Source organism: Botryllus schlosseri, chromosome 2, assembly GCF_051294905.1.
Source record: "Botryllus schlosseri isolate E-star chromosome 2, Bs_hap1, whole genome shotgun sequence".
NCBI lineage: Eukaryota > Metazoa > Chordata > Ascidiacea > Stolidobranchia > Styelidae > Botryllus > Botryllus schlosseri.
This window is the reverse complement of record NC_137237.1, coordinates 3,265,805-3,279,196: the sequence shown is the minus strand read 5'-3', so window position 1 is coordinate 3,279,196 and position 13,392 is coordinate 3,265,805. Positions and strand designations below refer to the sequence as shown.

The 13,392-nt window shown below is 39.9% G+C and overlaps 1 long non-coding RNA gene across 1 annotated transcript; it reads left to right on the top strand.

Moving 5' to 3' along the window:
* Window positions 1-11,666: 11,666 nt before the first annotated feature.
* On the top strand, window positions 11,667-13,012 carry LOC145459340 (uncharacterized). The gene is made up of 2 exons (XR_013921353.1): window positions 11,667-11,841; window positions 12,541-13,012. It is a non-coding gene; the product is annotated as an uncharacterized LOC145459340 (long non-coding RNA).
* The last annotated feature ends 380 nt before the right edge of the window (window positions 13,013-13,392 follow it).

Here is a 13,392-nt window from a genome sequence, read left to right as displayed (position 1 = left end):
GTTTGTTCGAAATATCCAGCAATCCGTTTGTGTATATTTAGTGACTCTCTGCTGTGAGCTTGACCGGCAATCACACAACATCAAGAGCGAAATACTCTATATGTAGATAGCGAATGATGCTTATTAAATTGATATCGTTTTCTGATGTAAAAATCTAGCAAGGTTACGTGATCAATCTTGTCTTCATATGTTTACTGTATCATAAAAACGAAATCCGTGCGATTGGGTTTTGGCTATTGTTGTATAACTTGTTAGTGGGGTAATAGCGGTAGCAAGTATAGAGACCCGTTTTACACTCTGCTCAATATCCCTGTAGCAATAATCAGATGCCGAATACCTTTTCCGGTCTGGCCTGCACCGTTAAGCCGTAAGCTTATATTCTCTGGCAAGTCCTCGTCGAACTTGTCGGCAAAGCGACGAAGATATTGATTTATGGAATTATTATATCATTTGATTGCCTCAGTTGATACATTTAGCGACGATTAAAACGTCAATATGTACTTCAGCATTGTGCCATTATGTGGCCCGAGCCGTCGCTATGTATCGTGTACATTAATATAGGCTATCACTTCATTCAAATATAGGGCTGGAATTAGCAATATGACGTCACGTGACGTCATGAGGTTCACGTTCGCGTTCAAACAGAACCTTCCAAAAAGGTTCGCGTTCACACGAACCTGAACCTTTCAGAGGTTCACACCATCCCTAATATATATTATATACTAACAATTGGGATTCTCATAAAAGTTGGTAATGTAAACGAATTTAGTTAAAATTCGTGATTTGCAATTTCCATCTCTTACCTTTGATATAAAATTTCCTATTTATGAAGGAAACAATATTCTTCCAGTGCTTGCGGTTACGTACAAAGACAGGAACTTTGCGGGTTTCACAGCAATACGCGCGCGCGAGGCAATCTCCGTAAAATTTGATTTCGGATGTAAAATTCGCCGCTCGATACGCTTTTGAGGAAGGGCAAGATGGACGTATGTAAAAATAGATGATGGCAATTTCATTTTAACCATATCCGGCTCATTTACGAAATTAAATTTTAAACATAAACCCAATATACTCGATGTTTGGTCAATGCAATTTGATCACGTTTTTTCTTCAGTGTTATGATATATATCCCATGATGCGATTGCTAGGGGCTGCGTTTGGTGGTCTTGAATTCTTTTGGCATCTCCAACGCATTATTTTTTCGGACGAAGAAGCTTTTTAGCAGAGCAAAGACAATTGCACGAACTGGAGTTATCTCTGCTATAGGTCGCACGCGTAAGTACAACTTCTGACTAAACTATAGCTGAGTCGAATTTATAAAAAAAAAGTGTTACATATCGCCATATCTTCTTGCTCTCAACGTCGGAAATCCAACGCCATGTTAAACTGAAATGTACGGCCAATGGTAGTTACAGCGAGGGCTGGACATATTTATTTGATTGATTTGAATTTATTATACCAACGCATTCATGTAGTATAGTATATAGCTATTTCCAAGTACGTTTATTTTTACCAGTTCAAAGTACCACAAGGCTGCGATAGCATGAAAAGCTAGGAAGGTATCGAAATGACTCAGAGTCTAGTCTGTAAATCAGACACCTACCTTGCCACAGAATATGAAAATAAGAGGCATGCACACTGAATGAAAAATCATACAAGACAACCTAGAGCGGAGAAGATATGAATATGAGGTGGCATGTGACACCAGGCGAAGTCGATATGTCCAGCAGTGATATCGAGCGCTGTCTCTGATTTCTTGAGTAGAAACTGCTTGTATTTCGATTTGAGAGAGGACAATAATTGGCATGCTTGACGATTGTCGGATGTATCCGTCGAGATACCGTTTCACAGTTGAGGTCGGGCATATACTTGATAGAGCGATGAGCAGGCCGGGTTATTTTGGGCATTTCGGGTACCGAATGCCAAAACTGCCAAACATAAAAATTGTAAAATGCATGAAGCGCCAAAACAAGTGTGTAACGCTAAATTCCTAAATAGAGGCCCGTGAATCCTACGGAAGGTCGCGGTCTGCCGTCCAAGGGATCTATGAAAATGAATGAATGAAAATCTTAGCGGCAAGGCAAAATAGACGAGTACTGAAACCTGGATTTACGATACTGTTGATTGATCAACCCGGGTAGTAAATGATATCGAGCAATCAGAGGGATGTAGCTCAATGTCAAGGAATTTTCCTATTGTCACCTCTCCACGCGCGACCCATGCTGCATTTAAGTCGACGCGTACATAATTTCATTTAGTTTCAACTTGTTCATGAAAATGTCAGCATATCGTGCGATCACGTGCAATCTCTTTGGACAATAGCAGGGTTACCATACGTCCTCCTTTAGGAGGATTTGTCCTCCTTTACAAAAGAAACTTCCCCCTTCGCACAAATGTTTTTTTTGGCCAATAAATACCATATCGTTAAAAAGTGGGTAAGCCGGGAGCCGAATCAAAGTGATGACATTTTTTTAGTCAACACAAAAAGATTTCTAGTACATATTTCAAAATAAGCTGTTTTCAATTACGGTAAACTAACTTTCCCGATTCCAAAATATGGTAACCCTGGACCACGGTGATATAGTTTCATCAATGAACAATTGAACATACACATTTACACAGTGCAAAATGCCTCAGTCGCCAAGAAGTAACCACCATCAATGCCTACCATACACAGGCCTGCGAACATTCAGTGTTTTAGTGTTTTTTTTTGTTTGCCCGTTGGATATTTTTTCATATTATATTAAATAATAAAGCCACTCGTGATTTCTCACCATTGGTTTGCAAGTGAAGGGCTGTAATTCAAACGCATCAGCAACGATTTTGAATTGTTTTCATAAGTGGTATTGTGATCTGTATGAATGCATGTATTTATGCTTGCATATCGAATCGCTTTCGAATTAGATATTGCAGAAGCAGTCGGTCGGTTTTATAGTGCGTGAATTGACTTTCGAACAGCGCTGTCAATTCGGTTTTTACTATCGCTGTTTGATGACACAAAGTGGATACTGCACGTTTTGCGACTTTCATTTGATATGATAGATTACACCATACAGCAGAGGTGTCAAACATACGGCCCGCGGGCCGCATCCGGCCCGCAAGACGATTTCATCCGGCCCGCCAAGCAATTCTGAGTAGATTAAACAAATCTTATATTTTTCAGCACAGCATTTGCAGCAAATGTTGAGATTTTTTGCAGGAAATACGTCCTTGTTCATAGGCTCCATTATAACCACCCAACTACGGCGCTGTGGTTTCACTCTAGTTACCGCTATAGTCATATATCGATGAAATTGATATCCAATTTCAAGAAGACAAAAAGTGAACTCTAAATTTAAAGTTTCATACAAATATCGACCAAATAATAGTTATTTACACAAGCTAAAACGCCAATGCGGAACCTTTATATGCAGTTTACGTGGAGAAAATATTAGTTGCACAAATGCATTATTAAAATATCTGCAGTCGCACAGCCGTGTCACTTTCGACTAATAGGGCTGGGCAAAATCGAGTACCTGAGTGATTCGATTCTGAATCACGAAATATGCTTCGAGTCGAGTCGACTCGAGTAATTGAGTATCACTCATTATGACGTCATAACAGAATGTAATACGTCAAATATCAGATATGTATCGTTTATACGTCACCACAAAGAATATAATGCCTGTTATCCATCTCACAATACATACTTGGCTATTTTTTCGACCATACCGATTTCATTCCTCTTGGTGATAATCTTGTGGGACAATCATGACTTCGGAAATGTGTTACGTCCTGTAACCTTCGTATATAGATTCGTACCATATGTTTCGTATGCTACAATACCGCCAATCGAGGTTTCGAGGTTTAACAGTGAAAATTAGTTCCGAAACTATAACCTTCGTTATTAAATTACCTTTCAATGGTCAGAAGCCTATAATTTCAATACTCGAAAAACATCGTCTTTTACTACTCGACTCGAATCATTAAAATTAATACTCGATTCAGATTCGAGTACTCGAATAATTGTGCCCAGCCCTACTTTCGACCCAATAGATCCCTAGACATGAGATAGAACGGACTCGCGGCTCCACAGCGCCATATGCAGGGCTAAGCCAAATTATGGCTAGATCAGGGGGAGCATAGAATATGCCAACTTATATCGTTGTTAACCTAACGCCACTGTTTTAACTGTTCCTAACTGTATTCAACCGGACAATCGTATTTTTGCAAACTCCAATGTTCGTGAATAAAGGTGTTGCGACTTCCTACTTTAAAAATCCTATGATCCGTGTATTATCTAAATATGCTTCAAGGTATTCAAGTGAAAAGCAAGAGCACGAGGTGACATTTTAGTATCAATTGATTGGTCCGGCCCGCGAGCGATTTGAAGGCTTGAATCCGGCCCGCGACGCAATTTAAGTTTGACATCCCTGCTATACAATGTTTTACATCGTTAATTCGAGTACACAAATATGAAATCCTGGCGATGCCAAAACTACCAAAAATAAAATCTGAAAAATGCCAAAAATAAGCTATTTTTTGGTATTTTTGGCACATGCCAAAAATATCACAGCCCGGCGATGAGTCTTATAAATATATGTCACATTAAGATACAAATGATGGTGATAGATTATTATCGACCTTTCGTTCTAATTATAGTCTCAGAGACTACTAGAATACGCGGGATGGTTCCATCTTAAAACGCCGACAGGCGAGAATAAGTCGTTACAGCAGAACAGACGAAAATATATTTGCAGACCCTGGATATGGCCTTAGTGGGTTGGATATCATAAGAGTAATTACTGGGTAACTCCAATGCTTAAATCGGGATTGAGCGCGTTGGCGACACCTGCAACTGGTACGGCAAGAACTATAGATGCATTTTGTGAGCAGGCGGGAGCTTTGGCCGATCTCATGAATCGTCGAAAGACAGGTGGATCACATGACTTTGCCAAGTTTTCCATATCATGCAAAATTGTGTCTCGTTCAAGGTCACCATACTTTATGCTTCGTTCTATATACTTCATTATGTACACTCTCAGCAAGAACAGAGTGTATTCATGTGAAAAAATGACCTATACCTCACAATTCAGAAATCTCGTTCTCGGTGTGTCGCAGTGTTGGGATGACTCGAGTCATGACTTGACTCGAGTCATACTCGAGTCACCTTTTTCGTATGACTTGACTTGACTCGGCGTATCAAAAATGTGGATTGACTCGTGACTCGGAGCAAAATTCACGAGTCAATTTCAAGTCATCAAATAATCGGTGTCGATAAAAATACCTGTATCTTTCATATGTTCCGATTGTTCGCTAAACGCCGGTGTAACCCTTGAGAGCGACCAATCATTCAATGATCGTGTGTTTTACTAAGCCTCCATTGTTCTCTCACAAAAAAAAAGTGACCAGAAACGAAGTGATCGAAGCTTACGTTGTCGTAAACTTGTTTCGTAGTAAAGCAATTTAATAGCAAAATATCCATTTCTGTTCTCTATTCTTACCTTAACCAAACCTTTTCTTATATTGAAATTGAATTCGAATATAGTTTATATACTCCCCAACCATTGGCGCAGGCTCGAATTGTATCATATCAATATGTAAATGGGTAATGTATTGCATCGTATCAATGCGTTTCTCTATTTTGGCTGGTAACTATAAATTGAGGCTATGCAATTACTTACGTAGTTAATAGTTCTACGTATATGTGAACGATACAGCGCCTTCTTGCGTGTATATTTAACTCTTTATTTGTTCATCGGTTCAGAATTAATGACCATTCAATCTGTATTTTAGACATCTAGCAAAATGCAATGACGTAATCATGCCGCATACTTTGAAACGGCAACTAGACTTGAATTGTGACTTGACTCGTGACTTGACTTAACTTGACTCGACTTGACTCGAGTCACCTGCAAAAATCGAGTGACTTGACTTGCCTCGAGTCACCTTCGAAAATCGAATGACTTGACTTGACTCGAGTCAATATGTGCAATGACTCGAAATGACTCGTGACTCGAAGGTAGTGACTTGATCCCAACACTGGGGTGTCGATCTAATATTTCACCGAACTTAGTGATTAAACAGCATTTTCTCATTTGTGAGCTCCAATTTAACTATTGCACGATTTGAGCTAATCATCATTCTCAATAGGCGTTTTTCTTTGCATATATATAATCGCTAGCTTCGTTCTTTGGTTACTGTGCGTTAGGGACAGTTCTGGTTGACTCAAGGATGGTATGAACCTCTGAAAGTTTCAGGTTCGTGTGAACGCGAACCTTTTTGAAGGAGCTTTTGAATGAAGCTTTCAATGAAAAATTTTCATTTTGTTGACCAGTGATAGGTCAAGTAAATATAATGAGCCTAATTCCGGAAATCGGATTTCCTTAGAATGAATGGAAGTCACAGATTTCGTATATATACAAACCGAACCTTTGTCTTTGCTGCAGCAAACTAGGTGACTATTAAAGTAGGTGACGACCAATTAGGATTCCAATTTACATATCTACATTATGGCATAAAAGTTTCTTCTGTAAAGACACATAGTAATAAGATGCAAAATACTAACAGTATGGAAATACTGTCACACAGTAGAAACAATATTTTGAAGGGTAGAATCCACGACATAAAATGTGTTTCGACATGAGTGGTCACCGGTCACCGGCAGTCTACTTAAACAGGGCCGAAATGCTTATCCTACGATTCCTTTTAACCGCCATCATATATCACATCCCATTTCGGTTTTAGGGTTATTATAAAACGCAGATAAGATGGCGACGGGGAGCCTGCAACATTGAAGTAGGTATTCTTGAGTCGATCTAACTTATATACTTATTCATCCCATAACGTTGTCTTGTTGCAATTATAACATGTAAGTCCTAATGAAGACTGATGGGTAAGGCTATTTTTGGACCTAAAAAAAGGAAGATTTTGACCTTAAAAAACTTAATTTTGACCATATTTCGACCTCACATATGTAAATTAGGTGTTTTCGCACGTAATGTTGGGATAGTACTACTTATTATTTTCTGGTTGGAACTGTCAGTCTTTATTTAATAGTTTGGCCTAAAAATAAATTTTGACTTAAATTTTTCTAGATGAACAAAACTTTACTTTAACGACATCTGGACCTATGAAGAATTCGAGTAGTTACATCACGCCTCATGGTAGAAATAATTGAAATTTGTTGTAGTACAACGAAAGATACTTTCCTACATTCTCGGGTAGAAAGTGTCTGTCCTTGCCAAGAATGGAAAAATAACCTTCAATAGCAGCAGTTGTTGGCTAGCAACACCAAAGTTGTGCGTACACTACTGATGACACGCCGTGTTGCTCCATTCTGACAACTTTGTCTACGTCTCAATTGTCCATCATGCATGCGCTTCTTGATATAAGAACCAATACCCGCACGCTGCAGTTAGGATATTGCGGTACGATGAGCACAACACAATGTCAACCTTTTTGTTTACTTTGACCGTTTCTGATTAACAATCAGCAGACAATGGGCCGTCTACAGCAGGTTTGCCATACCGTCCTTATTTCAAAGATTTGTCCTTATTTTGAAGGGTCTTAGAAAACTCAACTATCCTTATTTCTAAGAAATGTCTTTGTTTTCGACTTGTGTCCTTATTTTGTCTTATTTTCAACAACTACAGAACTTCGATCGTTTTCTCCTGGTATCTGTGTTGCATATTTAAAATTATGCTTTTGCGTCGAGATTTTATGACATCATGTTGAAACGATCTCCCGTGGTGTACACCCCACAGTATATTTGACTAGCTAGCTAAGGCAGTGAGTGGTGCAGCAGTTTCGGCTGTACCAAGCTATCGCTATCATTTTGGCAGTACCAGGTTTCTGATGTTTAGTCTACAGCAGAATAAGCTGTGGAGAAGGCAGCATTTCTTGCGCAGTGCTATCGACACTTGCGTTAATAAGTAGTAAAGCTATAGATCATTGATATATTAATCTAAATTATATTGCACATATAGTTTTAGCTATTCATAAGGCAAAATCTGATTAGTTAAAATGAGCAAGCGTAAAAATGTTTTTCGTGACGATTATGAGAGAGAATTGAAAGGTATCAAACGCAGAGAGAGAATTGAAAGGTATCAAACGCAGCTTGAAGGGCGAGTGTTTCGCACATTGCAATATCTGCAATTGTGACATGAACCTGAAGGCCATAGAAAAGATCGCTATTTCAACTCACATTGATACCAAAAAGCACAAGAAGTGTGTCATAATGATTAATTCAGGCCAGTCGATGAATAATTTTTTCACAAGTCGATCAGAACCAACGACCACAGACTACAAGGCATCTGCTGCTGAGGGTACCTGGGCATTCCATACTGTCAAACAACGGCAATCATTCCTCACCAAGGATTGCACATCGCAATTATTCAAAGCAATATTCCCCGATTCCAACATCGCAAAGAAGTTTGCTTCGGCCAGGACCAAGGCGACAAGCATTGTTACTGGTTTCATTTTTTGTGTGTGTGTGTGAGCGGGGGCTGACGAAGCACTGTTTTGGCCCGGAGTAAAGGTGAAGCTAGACCTGGACTGTTGTGAGATCCATGAAGCACTTTCTAATAATATGGAGTTACTGGAGCAGATTGTTTCTCGCGAAAAGTATGGAATGTGCTATGCCACGGCTTGTATAAATACTAAGTCTTCACAAAAATGCTTTTTAATCCTAACCTAATTTTTCGACCGTCCTTATTTTTGGATCCATGTCGATGGCAACCCTGCCTATAAGGTAGGCTACAAGATGTAAAATGTCAAATGATAAGTTCACCGACCTTACCATCATTTACGATACAAAGGAAATGCACGTTGCAAAAATATTTTGACTCTGCAAACAATTTTAACAAAATTCTGACTTTTTTAAAAATCCCCCTACAGTTTTCCGGGTTTCGCATCACTGTAACATGTTTTCCTATTACTTTGTAAGAATAAGCGCAATTAACCTAGCATTCGGATCTAAAAAACAAGGCTCTCCCTACATCTCTATAGAGACAAAAGGCACAGTCATGGACGTATGGAAGCGAGATAGACAGATGCTGAATGGAAGTTTGGAAGTCGCCCCAGAAGCATACGAAAAGACAATGAAATAAGACCTATGAACATTACAACATTCATTATCATGGCGCAAATGACCTCAATGGGCGATGAGCGCCAACATCGTTCAATAAAACAAACAAACAAGTCTCCCTGCGTACGATTTTAGACGACTTCCAGCCACTCATTCATTCACCATCTGTCACTCCCGCTTCCATACCTCCTTGTCCGTTGTGTTTTGCTGCCGATTTTGAGGCTCGGCGCACTTGATCCGTCTGGGATATTTTTTATACACCGCTTACGCAGTGGGTCGGCGATGAGGAGCCCAGATAAACCTCAGATCACAAAGCTAGCTTATCCGGTAAAATGATAATGATGAGAATAATCATCTGGGTAAAGTCACGCGATATCACGCGAGGATTATCTCGAATCGTCTGGTGAAACTAGACAGCGCAGTAGGTTGGCACGATTAATGGTTTTTATTCAGATGATCAGCATTCTCCCGGAGAGGCTGACTTTATGATTGCCCAGACTGGTGATCACAGATGCTTCCGTTCTTGTCGCAGCTCAGGGGCGCGCTTAACGCACAGCGCTACTCGGTTCCCATGGATCCATTCATACGTCAAATGAAGTCTGGAAATGCATTGCATTTGCAATTGCGTACACTTTACGCCATAACTGGGCGCAGCGCGACGCGATTCTGACTGGCCCGCGAAAGTAGTCTAGAATTTAGAACATAAAACCTATGTTTGAACACTAATGTGTGAACAAATACGACAGGATGTCTAAACTGAACCGGAAATGCATTGAGCCTGTTGTTTAAGCCAGCCTGTTCATATCTGTACATGCACTGTACTGTACAGCAAGGATGTCAAACCTTCAAATCGCTCACGGGCAGGACTAAACACTGTAGACAGGATTCCAAAATGTTACCTCATGCCATTGCTTTTCACTTTCATACTTAATTTGAAAGCATAGATAAGTATATTACATAGTATCGCGGATCATGGGTTTTATCATAGCAAATGGCAACACCTTTATTCGCGAACAATGAATTGGTAAAATCAAGATGATTGGCCGGCTGAATACAATTAAGGACCTCTAAAACAGTCGCGCCCAGCGACAATATATTTTTTGCTTCTTTCACTTTAGTCATAATATGGCGATAGGCGTATGCAATGTGAAGAATGCAAGAGATTTACCTGTAGAAGCGCAAGTTGGAATTTGGTTTTTTTTTATTATTAAGTCGCGGTTCGGGTTTCTCTGGAGTTCGGGTCCCGTTTGAATTGGAAGCGACACAGTATTTCCACCAGAGATATTTGAATATTAATTTGTGTATCTAATACATTCTCCATGTAAACTGCATAAACGGTTCCGCATTGGCGTTTTCATGTTCCATATTTCCATAAACTCGGACCTGAGTGTGCACTTTATTGCCTTCTCGAAATTGGGGGTCAATGTCGCAGACTTGTTCGTATAGTGGTGATAAGATTTAATTTATAGAAGCAGGATCGTAATGACTCGACTCGGGTCCGACTCGAGTCAAGTTTTTTTTGGTGACTGGCGTAAAATGAATCGACTTGACTCGAGTCAATTTGTGTATTGACTTGACTTGTACTAAAGTCCAGGGTTCTTCAACCGAGTGTTCGTACACCTTATGGTGTACCATGATGTTTGAAGAGTGTACTACTCGGATAGGGTGTACTGGGGTTTACCAGATTTGTATTACAATTGAACTATAACTAGTCATCACAATAAATAGGCAAGTTCAGGCTTCAGAACATGTTGACCGGATGTGCAATATCGTAAAATGTTCATATCAGCTGTGAGCAGCTTGTAAATGACATTCCTTTTGTGATATCGTCAGCAAATGTTTCTTCTCGTTATTTACAGTTGGTAATGGACCTATTGGTTCCTTTAGGAGTAGAACAATGTAGAATTAACATGTGTTCAGCTTGCGATATTTGTCTATATAATTATCCTCGTGAAAATCGCCACGATGGCTCAGAATTTTTCAATGAGTTCTTCATACCAGATGCTTATAAAGAGCGCAGTGTACAAAATTGCAGGGGCGTAGCCAGGGGGTGGAGTTCGAAAACCACTATGGTAGATGATGGTGGTCCGGGCACCTCGAGTCCTCATTAGTATACTTAGTATTTCCTAAACGTTGCAGCCTTGCTCTTCTTATTTCGGTTGGGCCAGGGTGGCCAACCTGCGTATCGCCGGACATACGGCCGCATGCACCCGTAAAATCGTAATTATAATTGTACGGCCGTCTTCACATATTCATATTAGCGTGTGTTGACGGCCGTCAATAAGCAATTGGAATTGGTTCCAAATCTTTGAGAGATTTTAACTCGACTTAAAATTCTTCATCACGCTCAGCGCGACTAAGGGTGACTTGGATTTTTCGTTTTCAATATAATAGTGTCCTTGTAATCTGAGCACAAGTTTTTCAAGTGCGATTTTAACTATCTTCCGTTCCCAAGAATTTTGGCCTCATGGTGTCTGTCCGGTCCGGAGTTCACTATATTTGAAAACGCGTGATTATGGGAATCATCCTTTCGTCTTTTAGGGTTAGCACTTAGCAGACATATAGTATAGCCTAGTACAAGTACAAGCTATTGGCCTCCTCTGTAAGTAAAGTAGGAGATAGCCAGCGCTGTTCCGCTGAAAAGACTCTCGTACGTTATACCGCGTTGGAATTCGAAGAAAGCTACGGGGGAGAGAAAGCTGCAGAAGTGATCTGGCGCGCAACGAAAGGTCGCGCATTTCATTCAAGAAGCAGACTCGAAAGGTCGACAGCAGGTGCGTTAACTTACGATTTTAATTTAGGTGATGCTACGTTCCGAAGTTGGGTTTTCGGTCAACGTTCTTATGCTAGGAAGATAAATTATTTGAGTAGTCATTATCGGCAAATTTTCTCTTGACGCTTTTTCACGATTGACCTCGTGCTTTTACCTTGTTGCGGAAAGTGTTGCGGAAGGAACAGTATATAAAGTCGCAATGAATCGGATAAACATTGCAGAATGCAGAATTTGGTATATTGGAGTAATTTTCTTTAATTAGAGTCGAAATATAATTTCAAGTACAGTTTCTTCCAAACTAGATTAATTACAATTATCGAATTCGTGAAAACTTGGTCAATGAATGAAATTCAGTTCATAGTAAATCAGAGTTCGTTCTCCTAAGCACGAGAATCGTTCCGTACTATGCAGTTCTCCTGCAGCATTTTCAGAAGAAATAATCAACAGATATTAGATTTAAATTATAGCATAGAAACATTTCACAGTGCCTTCATGTGTAAGTGAGTATACTTGTCTTTCCGAGACTCTGTGCTACGAAGTGATTATATACGTTACATGTGACACGTAACCAATAAGCAATTTAAAACCACTGTTGAGAGGTAAGCGCCAAATAGAATTGGACATATTCATATTCCCAGTTACAAACCTGCGAGTTCTAATCAATGCTAGGACGTCAATTCACGTGGTGTTTTACTTTCAGAATTTCTGTAGAATACTCCAAGACACTCTCACAGACTCCAGAAGGTCATGCCATATACTTTTTACGCTTCCATTTCCGCTTCTATGCGTGAAACTGTTGCTGCTGGTACGCTGTTAGCATGTTACAAATATGGACCAGCCGTATACGCCACCGCAAGACCTGCACTGGTCGTTGTCAAGGACAAACTAGTTGCCTTATACGAAAAGCTCTTCCCGAAGTAAAATATCACCAAACCGATCTGCTGCGTGATGAACTGATGATGCGTTTATAAGCCTGCTGTCATATCCATATACTTTGGGCGAATTGATGAAGCTTTCCGTCATTTTTTTTCACCCTGCTTCTCCAGACGACAAAAAGGATTCCGTCGAACTATATGCCTGCCATCAAAACGTAATTCATTTAGGCATGTGAACTGATGATGACATATTCTTTTGTGAAATTACAAATGATTGGCGTGATTTTGAAAACATCACACTTGTTTATGATGATTTGTTGTGTTGTATCGAAGCATGAAGTCAGGATGAAACGATCGGGAGCCTATTTGATAGACTTGGAGAGACAAATCGAGTAGTGATAAAGGTAGATTGTGTTGGATTTTGAGCAGCCCAGCCGCAAGGAGCGTGGGACGAGATAGTCCGACTAATTTCAATGCAAGCCTCTCCTGAAGTCTCAAAATCGTGATCGTAACATGAATCAAAGCCGTGCTCAGTACTCACATAATTAAAAGATTTGCAGCATCGACTCACTATTATGTAAGTTTACACACTAACGGCTAAGACGTAACTCCTTATCGTGCCAGTACTATTTTGTTGGACACCAATCAATAGTGAGTATTGACTCAAAGTCCAGACT